The sequence below is a fragment of the Macrobrachium rosenbergii genome, chromosome 41 (assembly GCF_040412425.1).
Source record: "Macrobrachium rosenbergii isolate ZJJX-2024 chromosome 41, ASM4041242v1, whole genome shotgun sequence".
NCBI classification, from domain to species: domain Eukaryota; kingdom Metazoa; phylum Arthropoda; class Malacostraca; order Decapoda; family Palaemonidae; genus Macrobrachium; species Macrobrachium rosenbergii.
The window spans coordinates 6,190,443-6,209,396 of record NC_089781.1 but is presented as its reverse complement, the minus strand read 5'-3'; the positions used below and the strand labels follow the sequence as shown (position 1 = coordinate 6,209,396).

The following is an 18,954-nucleotide window of genomic DNA, read 5'->3' as shown; positions in this document are numbered from 1 at the left end:
CCTTGAAGCCCAGATTCACTGGTTTACCATTATCGTACTTTAAACCTGCCAGGTTTTAGTTATGAAGTAAATTTAAACAATAGAAAATAACATCAATCATTGTCTAAGGAAATTATGAATACAAATAAATATTTTCAAATATTTGGGAAAGCACCCGCGGAGTACACCTCTCAAGGTCGCCAAATAAGCGACAGGAAATTCCTTCCAGTGTACTTTTCCTTTTTGTTTATTTTCTTCGTCACAGGTTCTCGCAAATCATCGCCCCCCTCCTTTCCACTGCCTTAATGGTCTTGAATAAAGCTTACTTTCACTTGTTTCTTCATTTTGAAAATTTGTTGAAAGGCGGAATATGTATTACAGTATTTTAAAACCTGTTTCGTTAGAACTTTCCAGCATTTCTGTGGTTGATTTTGCTTCCGTATTTTTTATGCTTGAGTGCTTTATGACCCTTAAAAAATAGAAAATGGTGTGTGTTATATGATTACTAATAATAATAATTAATTTTCATTGAAATGGAAATGTGCCATTATTCTTTTTTGTTATGTAGTAATGTCAAACAGTTCGCTGTTTGCAGGTAAGTAAACATATGTGTCAAGGTGTGTGCTTGGAGCTACTGGTGCATACATGCACACACACATTCTCACATAAATACATCCATTTAAATAATATATATATATATATATATATATATATATATATATATATATATATATATATATATATATATATATATATATATATATATAATATACATAATGGCTAATATTGTTTTCATAGCACCGGGTGTTCATCCACGATGCATCAGTTGATATATTAATGTGCAGTGACTGTTGTGTTTAGTTTCTGGAGCCATCCCTTGTTAAGGTACACGGTTTGATAGATATATATATATATATATATATATATATATATATATATACATATATATATATAGGCCTACTGTATATATATAACATTGTGTGTGAGATGATGTGTGGCGACGAAACTAAAACGGTATCAAGATATGCATGTCACTAATTTTATTTATTTGGAATGCAAATGGTAGGAAGTTTTGGTGCATAAATTGACCATAAATGTATAGCAGCTATGGTGAAAAGGCTGTAGGGATAGCAGCTTCATCCCAACACACAGGCTGAGAACTGGTAATTAAGTCTTACTGGCAAGAATAAGTTGTTCTTCAGAGAAGTAAATGCAAACAGACAGGTTAATGAAGAAATTAATCTTAAGGTGGAGTGTTGCTGTCTGAAGTGAACTCACTCTTGGATCGATGCAACAAATATTTGGATGATTTGTTTAATGTGGAAGATAGATGAGAGGCAGAGCTAAATCATGTAGCGGTGGAAGAGGTTTGTGTAAGTGTGAGAATTCTTGAGAAAGTGACTGAAGAAGATACAAGGAGGGCAATTATGTTCAAGTTTCCGTGCTGGAGGCGAAGCTTTTGATAGAGTATGTAAACAGGCAAGTGACTGGTTTGGTGTAAAAGTAAGTCTGAGACATGCGTGGATTATGCCTCTATGGCTGTTTAATATCTTAACTGATGGATTGATGCAAGAAGCTAAAAAAGGAAATGAGGTGTATGTGCTAGCTTTGGGATAACCAAATGGGTTGTGAAGGCAGCGTGGAATAATTGTTTGCAGATGACAGAGAGCCAATCAAGGACAGAGACGGCAAACATTAATGAAAGTGTTTGAAAGTACCAACTAGAGGAGACAGTTGAGAGTAAATGCCAGCAAAAGTGAGGTCAAGAGAGAAAAGAGAAACCAGGAAGATGGAGAATGAATATTAGTATGATTGGTGGAAGAACAGGAGTGATTCATACAGCAATTTGAGTAAATATATCAGATAATGACAAGGTAACTCACAGGAGTAAGTGAAGCAAGGAAGGTAGCAAGTTGTATTCAAAAGGTTGGGGAGAGTCTTGCCACTCAATGTGGGAATTAAGAAGGAACATTTGGACCAACTCCATTTAATTGAAGTGAAGGGTGGGTGTTAAATACAAATGAAAAGGTTGAAGCTGTTGAAGTAAAGGTGTAAGCAGGATTAAATGAATGAGAAATGTATAGTGCAGAAGTGATGAAAAGGTTAATATAGTTTAAAAGATGGAACTGCACTTTTGAGATGGAATGTCATATGGAGAGAATGGAAGAGGTTAAGTTGGCGAAAAGAGTGTACAGTTAAGTAGTGTTAGAAGGAGGAGAAGAGAGACCTAGGACCTGGTAGACAGAGTGTGTGAAAGAGGTATATATCTGAAAAAGGGCTTAACATCCGGGAATAGCGAGAGTTTGTTAATTTTCATATAGGGCCTTGACTGTAATATCTGTTGACTTTATTAGTCAACACCATCGTGATCGATAGCAAAAAATAACTTCTCGCTGATTATCAGGCCAGTGTTGGTAAATATTCCCTATCCTAAAGTCAACTTGCACTAGGAAGGGTGTAGTCAAGCTTGTATAAGAGGGTCCTGATATGGGTAGAGTAAAGGTCCATTGAGTTTACTCTATGGACGTCGGGTAGAGCCTTAGGGTAGAGTGAAAAATAAAGACGTGAAAGAATATTCGATAGTCGTTTATTGTTGTATGTGTATCAACCATTATTTTTTCTTTTGCATTTTCCTTTTGCGACCTTAGCAATACAACACTTGGTTGTCAGGTGCTTCAAAATGTGGCTCATGAAACTACAGAAATTTCTGAGATCCCTTTATCATTTCTTCGATTCAGGATACCAAGGACGTTATTTCAACTCCTCTCCCTCAGGTGAATAGAACTGTCTGAATTAGTCATGAGGCGTTTGTCATGAAGGCGGATTTTACTGGTTCCTTTGATAATGCAAAGCAGTAGAATTCCTTAGGAAGAAGGCACATTATGTTTCAGTCAATTATTATTATTATTATTATTATTATTATTATTATTATTATTATTATTATTATTATTATTATTATTATTATTATGATTTTGTGGTTGAGAACGTACCTTTTTTTTTTAATGGAAATGTGAAACTAACCTACTTTCGTTTTGGGTCACCAGAGGAATATTTGAATACCCTATAATCTATTGATATCATAGAAGTCATCGATAATTTGTTGCTATAGGACGCACAATGGAGGGGCTACGATAAAAATTCGGGGTTTTCCCACTCTTTCACCATAGGCATTTCCTGTTGGGGACCAGAGTTGCAGTTTACTACTATCATAAGAGGAAGCGTAAAAATGACTGTGGGGGACAGGTACACAAGAAGCCCAGAGGGTTTTGCTAGTGCCTTTTGATGCACTTTCAATAAGACCCAAGAAAACTTTCAGTAATGCTGAAAGCTTAGTTTAAAGTTCAAAATCATGCTTGCTTGTGATCCAAGACTTTTTTTTTTTTTTTTTTTTTTTTTAGCAAATCCGATGTAACCAGTATCCTTGCTCACGCAGCAATGATATATTATTGTAGGTTATTCCCACGTTATTGCTGCCATCAACCCTAATTTAACGCTTTTTGCTTGGTTTATGATATCCTGTGGACATGCAAAAAGTCATCCAGTATGTTGTGCACGTCATTTTTTTTCCAATATTTATATGGCGTGGCGAGCGCTGTTCGCTGAATAATGTCTAATGGCAACTATGCCGGATACCAGATGTATAATGATTGATATGAACGTTCGAAACAACGTAGTTCCTTATATGTAATCCCAAAACTGACTTGTAGTAAAATTTCATTTCACGTAAACGCAATTACTCTATTGCTTTACTCTGATACATGCTTTTTGGATTGTAACTTTTGATGATTGGAATGAAATATGGGTTTATCGACGTCAGGGATGTACAGTTTGAGAGAATTTTGTTTTAAATGTGTATCATTTAGATTCAGGTACCTCATAGCAATCCCTTGAGATATTTTTTAATCTACTAATGCGACATTAGCCATTAGCTAAACCCGTGAAAGGCACTGCATACACTGGTTCCACATCAAAACTGAGGCGGTTCGGTTTCATATATGCGTCTAATTTATTTATGTAGTATTGTAAGAGAACATCAAACAACCTTGTTTTAACGGTGAATTTGGTTGTAGATTGAAATAAAAGGTTTTGTTTTGCGAATTGCGTAATGCAGCTGAGGTGACAACAGAAAGAACGACAATAATCCCCCGAATGTGTACGATATTCGACTTTGCTTGCGCAACAGGCGGCCCTTCTAAAAGACAAGCCGCTCCACACCATAAACAGCATCCCGCATCAAGAGTCCTGTTCAGTGTACGTCTGACGTACGTAGTGTTTGGAGCGTTCTCGTACCCCAACAGGTAAGCTCTCTTGACTTTTGGCAGTTGTAAGATATTCCGTATTAAAGTATGGATGTTGTGTTACCTTTATGTAGAATGCCTAGTTATTCTGGATTTTTATGTTTGTAAATAGTTACCTGCTTTTGATGTTGTGATGGAGAAAAAGTCCATGCTACACCTAATGTATCTTTTCATACATTTATGTTCACGTGTTTTAAAATAAGATTGGCAGCCAGCTAAGCAAAATGGAAACAACAGTAAATAATAAGACTTATAAATTTTCAGAAAAGACTTATACACATGTAGACATACTTCCACTTAGTCGTATTTCAGTAATACAACTTCTATACATATAGACCCATAAAATAGATGACAATGTTATCTGAGCTTTCGAAAGAACAGTTTTCCTCCTATTTCAGACCAGTCAGGGTGTAAAAGAAAAAGCAAAGAAAATGTTTGCGTTCTCAATATCTATTTAATATACGGCAAATGTTTATGGTTATTATGTTACTACCCTGTGGTAATATAATAAGCCAGCTTCAGTGACTTGATTGCAATATACAACGATCTCTCTCTCTCTCTCTCTCTCTCTCTCTCTCTCTCTCTCTCTCTCTCTCTCTCTCACACACACACACACACACACACACACACACACACACACACACACACACACACACAGGAGAATGCGTCATGTGTTCCACGAATGGAAAAATTATTGAAAGAAAGAAAGGTTTTAATATACATTCTTGAGAAAGCCGTGCAGGGTGTAGAGTGAAATTTAACAATGAATTTTAGAGAATTATTATTTTTCCTGCGATTAGTTTTTTTAACTAAAATCTCTGTAACGGATAAACTCGTAAATATTCATCCAAAATCGGAGACTAAAAAGTAGCCATGACCCTGTCCTTAGATTAGTCCAATTATTCAAGCTTTACAACACATTTTACAGAATTTAAATTTCTCAAAGGTATTTAAACTAATCAACACATTAAATTGAGCCTCGAATAAATAACAATCAAGAGTGCTGCGTTTTTCTGCAAAACTTTGTGTAGCCTTCCAAATGTATTAGAATGTCTTTCATTACTTAGCCTCTGGGTAACAATTCACTTTCATGTTTCCTCAGTAGTTTAAGCATGCAGCTTCTTCAAGACAGACTTGGAATGGAAGTGCGCACTTTTCCTTTGATTTTTTTTTTTTTTTTTGCAGAGTAAGGTTCTTGCTCTTGTTCAATGAAGAAATGCACCCAAAACCCTCCGTAAATGTTTATGAATCAAAAAGATGCTATGAATGAAAAAGATGTATACAAGAGTTGCAAGAACTCCGTATAGTTTCTAATCAGAGTGGCTGTCACAACTCTTTCTTTTCTTTCACTCATAACTGTAAGTTCTGTCATACTTGATCAAGCCACGGTAAAACAGGTTTTCCGAGAACTAGTGGACCATGTTCATTTTTACGCGAGTGCAGGATTTTATAAGCACAAGACACCGAAATTTGATAGTGTCCAATTTTTTTTTTTTTTTGAATCAGATATCTTTCAGCGTGTTTTTCTTCCTCAAAAGCCAGATTTTTTAAAGCTTCGTCTATGTACGTTTACTCACATTCCTTTGTTTTCTCATTTTATTAGAAAAGTCCGATCTTTCTTAGATAATGACCCCAAGGGTTTTAACCCGTTATGTATCCACCTCTGCTGCGTGTTTAGTACAAGCCCGTTGGGGATTACCGTAAAAACATAAACAAAAGACTATAAATATCATAAAGACATTGACCCCCGAAAACCCTTCGGGGTCACTATCTAGGAAAGATCCGAAAGGTCTACTGTTTTTATAGATACTCGAAAGTTTTTTCCCATCATCTTCAGACCCTCGCGCTGTATAAGGGCAAAAGTTCCCGTCCTGTCGACCTTTGCCCAACGAAATATACCCTGTTCTTTGAGCAGCAACCTTTGTAACTTAAGGACAGATTAACAAAATTCATGCCGTACCACTGATGCACTAGCGGATACAGAAAAATTTAATGGGGGCCACCAGTTTTCATATTATACACACACACACACACACACACACACACACATATATATATATATATATATATATATATATATATATATATATATCCATAATAGATTTTTTATTTTTTCCCATTTTTATATTTCTCATTTATGTTATTATTATCTAAATCTTCAATATTATTTTGTCATTATTTTTCATGATGGGTGGGCCACGTTCCCAGGTGCCCCCCCAACCCTGGACCCGCTAGTGCACTGATGTATATAATAAAATATCGAACTCTTCTTTTCTGGCCTGGTCGCAGAACATGCACAGTATATGTTCACGCGAACTTTCATGTTTTAAAGTGTAGTTATACTCAGTCGCTTATAAAGCATGTATGACTGAACTGAGTTCCGTCATTGTAGATCATCGACACCGAGGATATGTTAAACGTAAATAAAAAAAAAAAATACATACTCCTAATGAATTTATCCATTTGAAGGATACAAAATCTGTAGAAGTCAAGGAAATCAAACCTCTTGAAATCTGAACTTATACTTCTAAAACTGAAAGTAGCAACGAAACACTTTGCAACGATCGCGTTCATTTTGAAGTGGCTGTTTCTGCCTCATCCTCTTCATTATATGTAGTTAAATGTATTTGTCCTCTTCATTATATGTAGTTAAATGTATTTGAGACTTTAGTACAGAAAGATAATGGCTGAATAGTATTTGAATTTAAGCGAGGTGTTAACGAAATTATAAAAGTAGAAACGTTAGCTTCGTCTATCGAACCATCTTCAAACAGGGAAGAAAGACACTTCCAAGCCCCGGAGGCAATGAGTCAAGAGGACCTTACAGTCGTCACAAGAGGACGGAGATTGGCTAGTTATAAATAACCCCTCATTGAACGAAGACATGTCTATATTTGCTTTGTGAGCTTACACAATATACGTGTTAGGGGTTTCAAATTGTTAAGAACTATGCTTGAAACGAGAGAGAGAGAGAGAGAGAGAGAGAGAGAGAGACAGAGAGAGAATGTAGGCCTATGGCTTGCACGTTTTATATGTTTGCAATATACGTAAATACTCAGGTACATGTGTATTTGTATGTGTTTACGCTCCATATAGATCACACACACACACACACACACACACACAGTGCAAAGGGAGGAGCGTCACATTCTACACTTTAAGGGTCATGACCTCAGAAAACAGGATTGTTACGTATGCGTCTGTAGCCCTAACCATAAAAAGAGGATCGTAGCTCTTGTAGAGGGAGGGTATGGATGCTTTCAACAAGCAAGGTGAAACAACAGAACAAAACTGTACTATTTTCCAAAAGGTCCACATCCTCTTGTTTGGCCTTGGGACCCCAAATAAGTTGTGAGATAGTTTCGTAACCCCCACGGGAAGAAAGAACGCCCGATGAGGTCATAACTAAATGTGTTGGCGTTGAATTGACTGTTAGTGCTCTTGTGTTTGGCTTCAGTTTTTACTTCTTTAGTAAACTAGGCTTGTCCTTGATTCACACACACACACATACATAAATATGTAGGCTATGTATGAAAACATTATCGCATTGTTCTGCCTACACTCGTACAATTTTGTGTTTACTATTGGTAATCTCTCTCTCTCTCTCGCTCTCTCTCTCTCTCTCTCTCTCTCTCTCTCTCTCTCTCTCTCTCTCTCTCTTAGTCAAAGCACATACACCCCTGCTTTGATGTGATATCTTCTGGGAAATTACACAACGCCACCCTAGAGCCTAGATACTGTATATGGAGTTATTACCTTCTGTAATTGTAAATCGAGTTGGACAATTTTCCCCAAAGTAATTTTGCTTTTAAGGAAGTGGCTGTGGTTGATTTATATTTTATTGACATAACGGTATGTTAGACGTCATAAGGAGTTTATTGAAGATGATTCATATAAGGAGGGCTTGGCGATATTTGTCACTATGCTATATGTGGTTAACCGGTTTATCTTGCAAAACCACCCAGCTGTCATAAAGCAGGTCTGATCAGGCCCTCTCCAGTAAAAAAAAATCGGTATTTTAACCTAATCAAGTTGTAGAGAACCTTTTGCCTTATAGGAGGTTTCGTGGCATAGTCGGCAAACTGTATGAATAAAATAAACCAATATGAATAAATGAACAAAAGTTTGCCCTCAGGTGAGTTAAAGCTTCAGCAGGTTGCCTGGGAAAAATGCTTTGCTTAGTTTTACTAGTTTCAGATTATCTGATTATTTATCTATCATTTTACTGGTATTACATGGAGAGAAAACTGAAAATTGTTTTTAGTTCAGAGTACATGCCTTGTTGTAAGCGGTAGGTCTATTAGGAAAATGTAAGGCATCACGCCACTCCTGCGTGCTGATTCCTTCTGTGTGTGTGTGTGTGTGTGTAATCCATATGGTAAAGCACTCTCTCTCTCTCTCTCTCTCTCTCTCTCTCTCTCTCTCTCTCTCTCTCTCTCTCCATATCAGTCTAGGTCAAGCCGTTCCTAGTACGTACCAATCTCTCTCTCTCTCTCTCTCTCTCTCTCTCTCTCTCTCTCTCTCTCTCTCTCGTCTTTATTTCTTGTATTAATTTTGTCGCTTCCCTTAGTCGTCATATCTTGTTAAACAAAAGCTGCAGGAGTGGATATTCTTATTCTTATAAATTGCCAAAACTGAAGTCATTCCTATGCATCCTTCCTTTCCAGGATGTTGTGGGCGGGGCTGGTATCGCTGGCGGCCATCGGCGTGGGCGTCGGTGCCCAGGACCGCGTCGCATCTCGGGCGTGCTTCCACCATCCCTCCAACGGAGGCACCATTTATGACTTCGAAGAGTCAGACCTTTTCGAAAGTCGCAACATTTCCCTCGCTGAATACAAGGGGAAGGTAAGTCGAATATCAGAAAGTGACCTCAAATCAACGTTATGATTATTAATTTTATATCTGTATTACCTGTATTTTGATGATTGCCTTTGTATTTCGTACAGATGTCTTTTGTCACAGTGATGATAATAATAATAATAATAATAATAATAATTATTATTATTATTATTATTATTATTATTATTATTATTATTATTATTATTATTATATGCAGAACTGGCGTGCGAAATACTGTCTAGGGCTCTAGGCAATGAATGTACTTCTTTTGTTCAATTGTATACTTCAGGTAAATTGCATTTTTGCGTGATCATATGAGGTAATTCATTTATGATCGTCTAAAAGCATATAAGCGTTTTATTAGAAACGAAAGAAGTACCTAGTAAAAATGAATAGACAATTTTCTTGAAAAAGATACCGGTAATTATTGTTTTAAAACTTTAATTTCACGCCATTTATCCTAATACTCAGAAAACTTCTCTGCCGTGTTTAAATCTTGTCACATGCTTGACCAGCAGCGAATTATGTTACTATGTTGTTAATATACGTCCAGAAACTAACTGTGGAACGGAGGAATTTCTTGAGATTACGCATCAAAAGGATTACAAAACTGTTGCAAAAACTTGCAGTCAAGGTTGTCACCGTTCAGTGTGTGTTCTAGTCTGTTGCCAGATCGGTATTTTAACCCGACAATCAACAAAATATTTTGCTCTTAATATTCTCCATTAGTTTAGGTTTTTCTTTTTCGTTTATTGATTATTTAACTTATTTGATTACCCTTTTCTCTTGATTATTTTGCAAATCCAGATTATCATAAATTAATTTAACGAAACTAATTGGTCACTTTGATAAACTCTCGGAAGTTTCTTCAGAACGAATTGGTCCTCAGTATGTAAAAGGTAAAGGTAAAGAAGTCGGACAGCCAAGTAGGAAAAGACCAAAGAGGTCGGATGAAAGTTGGCGGGAGAAAGCAGTGAAGTTGTTGCCAATGGGACGCTGCAAAAAACCCATACTGTAATACATTTACAGTCGGTGGTACCCCAGAAGGAGCGCCTTATTAGGAGACTGGCTATACGCTTCACCTGTGGTTACTAGCTTTGAATTTCACGCCCATTCCCTGTCTTTTGTCCGGTGGTCACAATGTAGCTGGAACAACAATAGCCTTGTCACACTGATTATGGATGAACGAATTTGCATTAATATAAATCTTGAGTAGTACCATACAACTCGGGAATGTGGTTTAAACAGCGTATGTAATTTGTCTATATAACGCCTGTCTTCTCTCTCTCTCTCTCTCTCTCTCTCTCTCTCTCTCTCTCTCTCTCTTACATGTCATAGGTGGGCGAAGGAGATAACCTTAGAAAGTTAAAAGCCTGGGGCTATGACAAAAAGTTGCGATAGACCGCTGGGAATCACAACGCAGCACTTTCACCAGTCTCTCTCTCTCTCTCTCTCTCTCTCTCTCTCTCTCTCTCTCTCTCTCTCTCTCTCTCTCGTATTCAAGAGCATAGATAATTAAGTAAATTTATTTATAAATGATTATTAACCAAAATGATAGTCTTTCATGTCTCGACCAACGGCCAACATACAATGATGAAGAATATAAAGATAAGTATAAGTTGGTTTATAAGCATTTAGTCAATTTTAAGTCCAATTTAAGGCATTAGCCGATGCATCGCGCCTTTTTCTTTTCCATTGTTCCTCTCATGCCTAAAATGTCGACGGTACCGAATTTACGCAGTTAAGTAACGATGGATACAATAATGAAACCCCACTGACATAAACCTCATTATTACGATGAAAAAAAATACTACGGTCAAAAGTGGTAGCAGTAGTAAAACTAGTAAAAAGTAACGATACCGCAAAAGAAATGGCGCATCAAGAAGTGCTTCAGGCGAGACGCAATAATGGCGTCTTCCATGACGCAAGAGAGCAACCGCTTCAAGAACGTGCGAAACGGAAACCAGAGACCTTGAGAAGCGGCTCTGCAGTATCTTTTGACTGTAAACATGATAGCAAAAACTCTGAAATAAGTGCTCGAATGCTTGGTAATTTATACTCTATTTAATTTATACTTGATTTTGTTCATTATCGTAAACTTTACTAGAATATTTTGGTTTTACTCCAAGTAGATTTTGGGATTTTGTTCTATGTGTATTTAGTTAGAAGTTATGTCCGGAAGTACGGGTGTTTTTTATCGTGAAGGGGAAGGGTTTGCGTCCGGTTTTAATTGGTTTTCTGAAAAGAAAACTATTGTGCCGGCTTTGTCTGTCCGTCTGCACTTTTTCTGTCCGCACCAAAGTGGTATGTTGAACACCCACCCTCCAATCGTTAAACATACCAAATTGCAGCCCTTAACCTCAGTAGTTTTGATTTTATTTAAGGTTAAAGTTAGCCATAATTGTGCGTCTGGCAACTATATAGGCCAGGCCACCACTGGGCCGTGGTCAAAGATTCATGGGCCACGGCTCATACAGCATTATACAGGGACATGTAGCCGGGGTTGTGCACATATGAACGTTACACTGCTATGAAAACCACTTTCCACGCAAAGTCGAGAGATTTGCCTGTACTGTACAACATACGAGAAAAAAAAATAGTTATATATACACTTGGTCTTGTGTGCCAAATAGTAACCGGTTATTTAGAAAGACAGGTCCTTTGCTTTACGGCATTAGAAACCTTGCTTTAAGGCGTCAGTGTTTCCATTCCAACTTCGAATAGGTAACATGACGTCAGAATTTACGTAAAAGGGTACCTGACGCGAGCGTGTGAGGAAGCTTGTAAGAACCAGAATGTAGCTGTGGATTAAGCCAGGCCCTTTTCCCGCTTTTGTGCCCTTGGCGAAATTCGTTGTATTCCTGGGAACGATGGCTAAAGGCCGCCTAGTTCAAGGGCGCCTACTGACGCGCAAGTCATTTGTATAGAAGGAATTTTACTTTTTTATCTGAGTGTAGTATGTTGAATGAGTTGTGGATTGGTGTGTAGTTATTAACTATTTTGGATTTTCATTGGAAAAGTATATGCTGTAGAAAATAAATCCCTCCTTCGTAGCTCTGAGAGAAACAGCGAATGTCCTTACTTACGCTACTAAAATGGATAACGCAAAAGACTCCTTCAACTCTGATTTCTCAGTGCGATCACCATTGTATGTGTATATTCTTAGTACGGTCTGCAGTAAATGAGTACAGTAGATTCTTAGCACGATCCTCTGTGAATTAGTAGATTTTTAATGCTCTCTTCAGTGAACGAGCAGATTCTTTATACGATCTTCAGTGATTGAGTAGATTATTAGTACGATCTTCAGTGAATGAATAGATTCTTAGTGCAATCTTCAGTGAACGAGTAGGTTCTTAGTTACATCTTCAGTTAATGAGTAAATTTTTGGTACGATCTTCAGCGAATGAGCAGATTCTTAGTACCATCTTCAGTGAATGAGCAGATCGTTAGTACAATCTTCAGTGGATGAATAGAACTGCATACTGAAATGTAATCAGAAATATAAAAAAAGTACAATAGAAATCTCCAAGCACTAGGAACAAACCCATTATTTACAACGAGAAACCTAACGATTGACTGTATAGAATCCCATCCCACTTAACAGCAAGACCAACCAGTCGCTCCTAGGATGCCTTCCCTACCCAATATGGAGAGCATTAAGTAGGGGCCAGGCAGCCATCTTTCTGTTTCAGTTCCTTCTTTCAGATAGTTTTCAACCTTTGCTCACTGTGCATATATATATATATATATATATATATATATATATATATATATATATATATATATATATATATATATATATATATATTATATATATGTATGTATATATATATACATATATATACACACATATACGTACGCTGTATAAAGTAGTGAGTTATTCCCAGAGTATTATGAATTCGATATTAAACAATTATTATAGCGTAGTATTTGTAAATATAAAAACGTCCTGCGTGTATGTGACAAACGCTCTCTCTCTCTCTCTTACACACACACACACACACACACACACACACACACACACACACACACACACACACACTTCCCAAAGATGTCAGAGATATAAAGACGAAACCAGTCAAGATTTATACGTAGCGTTTCATTTTTTCTGTAATACATCTACATGTATAACTGCGTGTCACTGTGGTTTTAAGAATACGAGGTGGAAATTTTTACTAGAGGGCATTGCAAGTATTCCTAGTTTTATGAAGGAAAATACTAATACGAAAAGAATTGAAAAAACTTATAAATACCACGCATCTTGTTTTTCATATAATGGTCAGATTAGGAATGGCCTTGTTGTGTTATTAAAATAATGAATAAATTCATACAAGATCATCTCTGACCAGCGAAGATTACAAAACACTCATTCTGTCAACTTAACAGGCCAAAATATAATTATTTGAGCATCTTACGTCTAGCCTTGAACATACCCAGTGTGATGCATGAATTAACTAGGTTAAATCAAGAATGATTGTGTGAGTGTGTGTGTGTGTGTGTGTGTGTGTGTGTGTGTGTGTGTGTGTGCACACAAACCCCAAAGTGGAGATATTAAAGGAGTTTATATCCTAGGAAGCAAAATAAATATGCTCAATAGGCATAAATGCTTTGACCGTTTCAGCTTCAAGCATCTTTGTAAAAAGTAACTAATCATCAGTCATAGGGCTTAAATACTTTCTTCGCATGATTTGGCCACCAACTGGAAGCGAAACTTTTCTTTAAGCCTTTGATCAGCCAGGACAGTGATTTTGTGACTGTATTTGTAAAATAAATAAATAAATAAATAAGTAAAGCTCAGTGTTTCCTATAATAACATAGTCAGTATCTGGATAATTTTACTGTTTTAATTGAAATTTTTTAAGTCAATCTTAAATTTCATCATCAAATTCTCTTTTATATTGTATAAGATTTTGTTTCTCTTGATATTTCATATTTTAATTATAATTTGTAAATCATCACTTAAATACCAGTATCTCTCTCTCTCTCATTGCATTGCTGTGGATACATGAAGGTCCCACAGCCCCGAGTAACTGTATCAAAAGGACGAGCAAAATATCAAACGACCACGGGATCTCTTCATTATGGGCAGGGCTAAACCAACCTCAGTCGACTTGATCCAAATTAATGCTAATTGAGCATCGTGCGTCTGGCCTTGAACATACCCAGTGTGATGTTATTATGATATCGTAGCTTTTAAAAACTGTTCTTAGTTTTTATATTATTTAATCTTACAAATATGTTGAGCTATGAATTTTGCTTTACCCCCCCCTTTTTTTTGTTTTCAGATTGAGCCGTTTGTTAAATATACTTATCGTGTAATCTGCGTGGTTGTAGGAAACATTTGTTTATGCAGTCTCATCGTACGCTATGCGAACTTCTTTGCCAGTTTGTTAACACGTTTTTTATAGTAATTTTAATTTTTTTCGCGTATTTTTTTGTTTTCTCTCTGTTTACCAAGGTGTTTTCGTACTGCATAATAAATACTAATAAAAAAAAACATCCGGTAGCGTTGCGTAACGGATACCAGTTTTCGATATGGATGGCGAAACTGACTAAGTGACAGGATATGAATGCCCAGAAAAGTCGGTGTTCGTACCCTGCGTATCTATTTATACGCAGAGTAAACATGCAGCAGCTAGGAATATAAAAGGTATCATTATGAAGAGAGTATTAACAAAAATACACAGTACAAGTACATAGTATTATTCATGTGTGTACATATAATGTATTGTACGTGTGTAATACACACCCACCCATATAATATAATGTGTGTTCGTGTGTAATATATATAATTATATACATATGTGTGAGTATATATATATATATATATATATATATATATATATATATATATATATATATATATATATATATATATATATACATACTGTATACTGTATATATATTATGTATTACATAATATACATGTATTACTAACTTAACTTCTAAATATGTTTTGTCTACATTCTGACAGGTTATCCTCATCGTGAATGTTGCAACCTACTGAGGTTACACTGCTCAGTACCTCGATATGAATGTGCTTCATGAGTCTTACGACAACTTCGAGGTGTTGGGCTTCCCTTGCAACCAGTTCGGCAAGGTGAGTGTTCACAGAGAATTTTGGGGCTAACGTACTTTTAGACCTTTTATTAAAACTGTCAGAGTTTTAGGAGACTATCGTATTTCATTTTTCTTATGCTAAATTGACTAATTGTTTGTTATTTTAGAGGATTTTGTTAATGATTATATACATACATACATACATACATACATACATACATACATACATACATACATACATACATACATACATACATACATACATATAAAATTGTGTGCATATATATATATGTACATACACATATATACATACATACAGTACATATATATATATATATGTAATTGTGTGTATGCATAGCTTTTTTTTATTGGATTTAAGTCGCAGATGACATCATTGGACGTAAATACTAAGAAAATCAATGCCTTTCTTTTTTTTTATGATTATTACCCAGTCTCTCTCTCTCTCTCTCTCTCTCTCTCTCTCTCTCTCTCTCTCTCTCTCTCTCTCTCTCTCTCTCTCATATATATATATATATATATATATATATATATATATATATATATATATATATATATATATATATATATATATAGTGTATATCAATATGGATACACTTACAATAAACAACATTGTTGACCTGTTATGTGGTTGTGAGAATCCACAAAGAAATCGCCGTACAATTGCTAATAGTTCTTTTGCCAAAAAACAATATTAGATAACTAATCTATGTACTATACATGACTGGAAATGCGATTGATACGTAGCTTCTTGTGACTAAGCTTTTTTCATAAATACTTTTCTTGACTTATTTGTGGCTTAATTTTGACTGTATTTCACGTATATACTTTTGCGTGGTTATGGTAGGATACGTTTATTTGAATCGGATGATAATTCAGTTAGATTTTTCGATACTATAATGGAGATGACGTCGAATATTGGTATCCCAAATCTTTGTAATTAATGCGCAGAAATGACTAGACAGTCGTCTCTGTCATAAGACCTTACAAATATCATTTGCGATAAAGATCTCGTGACTTTCATGTGGTTTCTCACTCTCATTTTTTTTTAAACTGATGCAAATGACGAAGATGTCGTGTTACAGTTTAATTATGGTTGGAGTTGCAGTTACTATGAGCGCTGTGTTTGAATGACGCAGACATCTCTGAGGGAGCCTGTGGTTAAGAGCGAGATTCCGAGAGTTACTGTTACCATGAGGTTGTTTCTAGTCTAGGAGGTCGTGTTTACAGAACGGCCTTTCAGGCGGTTATTTATAGCCAAGGGTTACAGGACTTGATACTAAGAACTCTTGCGTTGTGGCGCTGAGGTTGGTGTTGGGCTATACTCGTTGTTGTGGTTATGCGCGTCTCGAATGTCTCCTTACACTAAACAGAGACTGCTTTTGTTTTTCTTTCATAACAAAGCAGGCATTAAAAGAGACGCGTAAACGTTCCAATTTCATCATAAAGACATAAGCAATTCACGGCAATTACTATACTTGTCAGAAACAGAAGTAATAACGACCGACTGTTTAAGGTCATCTGAGCAACGCATTTGTTCTGTATATCCCACTAGGGCAACTGAAGTATGTTGTTCTTAAGTTCACAAACATTTTAGTAAACGACACAAGACACAAAGATAGACATCCTTTCGTGAAATATGTTGTCAGATTAGAAGCAGCCTGCGAAGTGGTTTGTTTTGCTTTATGCCACCCCTTTTCTGCGGTGTATCCTTATTTATTTTAACTCCCATCCATTTTCATTCCGATTTCTACACTTTCTCTCCTCTCATCTTGTGCCAGATTTTATACCCCAAGGTTAGATGGCCCCAGTTGACACAAGGCCGTTTAAATCTAACAGCAACAGCCTTCCAAGATATTTGAGTATTAATGAGTTGTTTACCCATGCAAATGATCTCTCGCGCTTTCCCTTAACAGCAAGAGCCAGCTGCAAATGCAACGGAATTGCAGAACGGGATCACGTACGTTCGCCCAGGGAATGGCTTCAAGCCCAACTTCACCCTTTTCAAGAAAGTAGAGGTTAATGGCGAGAAGGAACACCCTCTTTACACTTACTTGAAGGTAGGTTTATCACTATTGTTACCTGTTTCTTTATTAGCTCTCGGGGTTGATATTAAATGCTGACGGTCGCGTATTTCTGAAATTAATGGTACTGTATTAGTTTTCTACTGGTATGTGCACTAACTGGTTTTGATTAAAAGATGGGAAGAAGCTTATCGTGACTCTGTTATCATAATCTTTGTCGACTTTTTGTGTTCATAGTCTAATTCGTTGTGAAATTTTCAGAGGCAGTTTGATGTCTGTCATGTGTAGAGAGCAATTCTTTAAACACTAACAGTGCTTTGCTATTCTTTATTGAATATTTTTTATCACTTCAAAACTGCATGAATATTTCAAGACTATTAAGAGTTGTTATTACAAAAATAAATAAATAAATAAATAGATGATAAACTCTAAACAATAGACCTAGAATCTCAACCGTCTAATGACGAATTCTCTTCCGTTTTCCAAGGCCTACTGCCCCAGTACCCGCATAGCTTTTGCGGATCCAAACGCCCTCTACTACAAGCCCCTGAAGACCAACGACGTCCGTTGGAACTGGGAGAAATTCCTCATCTCAAAATCTGGAAAGCCCTTCATGCGATACGACCCCGGCACGAAGCCCGACGAGATCAGGAACGACATCATGTTCCTCCTGCAGCAAGATGCATAAGCCCGCAGAACTGCAACCCTCGGCGTCTTGTCGTACGACGTCCAAAACTTTCTCAATGAACATCTAAAGAAATTTAAATCTAAGAATAAATGTTTTGAGAAATTATGATGAATGATTGATGTTATACTCGATTTTACATCAACACAGCGGTAACATTTCCATAAACTTATCTCATTGCTACTCCAGATAGTTCTTGTAGAATTATTAGAACTCCGTTACACCATCCTCTAGTTAGAGTCTTTAACTTTAACATTCTGGAATATTTTTCCACTGTATTTCCAGTTTCCGTGGCAATATGAGGTCAGTCCAGTGCTCCAGCAGCATGGCGCATATGAAGATCTCGCTAGAAACCCCAAAGGTGGGCGAGGTTGGAAGAGGAAGTGGGGCTGTGACGGTCTTCTAAGCACATTCAGCCAGATCAGCTCCCTTCTGATGTCATGTGGGCGTTGTGCTGCACTGGCCACCTTGTTGTCATGGCAACTGGAAAACCACTTTACTCAATAAAACTTCCAAGTGAAACAGTTGTTTTGTATACCTTTCCAGAGCGGTCGATGTGTCGTAGGAAAACTGCTGCGTGTTTCTTTTAATCATCCTTCAAATGTATTTGTAAATGACTGCAGTTTTCTTCTGCTTGTAAAGAAAAATGTTTTATTTTTTTATAATCACACATCTAAAGCCGAAAATACTAAATTTAAGGAGGAACACATTTTTTATTGCATGCCTGTACTGCATTTGAAACATACATTTCTGTCATTGGATATCGTAGGTATAAACAAGAACCCGACTTCTCTATAAGAGCACAGTGGAAATAAGGTCAATTCTTTAAGAAACATTCATGATCGATGGTCACTTTCCCCTTCTTCTCAGAATAATCCCTAGTCGGGGTCGCTGTTTTTCAATGAGTCTTTTCCAGGTGATGCTAACACTCACTGAATTGTTTATTTCATAAGTTGTTTTGGCAGATGTTTTATGAACGGATGCCCTTCCTGACTCCAACCCTCTCTGTTTACCTTGGTTTCGGAAAGATAAAACATATAATCATTGCTAA

At 36.6% G+C, this 18,954-nt stretch overlaps 1 pseudogene; it reads left to right on the top strand.

Annotated features, from left to right (window-relative positions):
* The first annotated feature begins 4,113 nt into the window (after positions 1 to 4,113).
* LOC136826590 (glutathione peroxidase-like) lies at positions 4,114 to 18,425 on the top strand (annotated as a pseudogene).
* Positions 18,426 to 18,954: the final 529 nt, after the last annotated feature.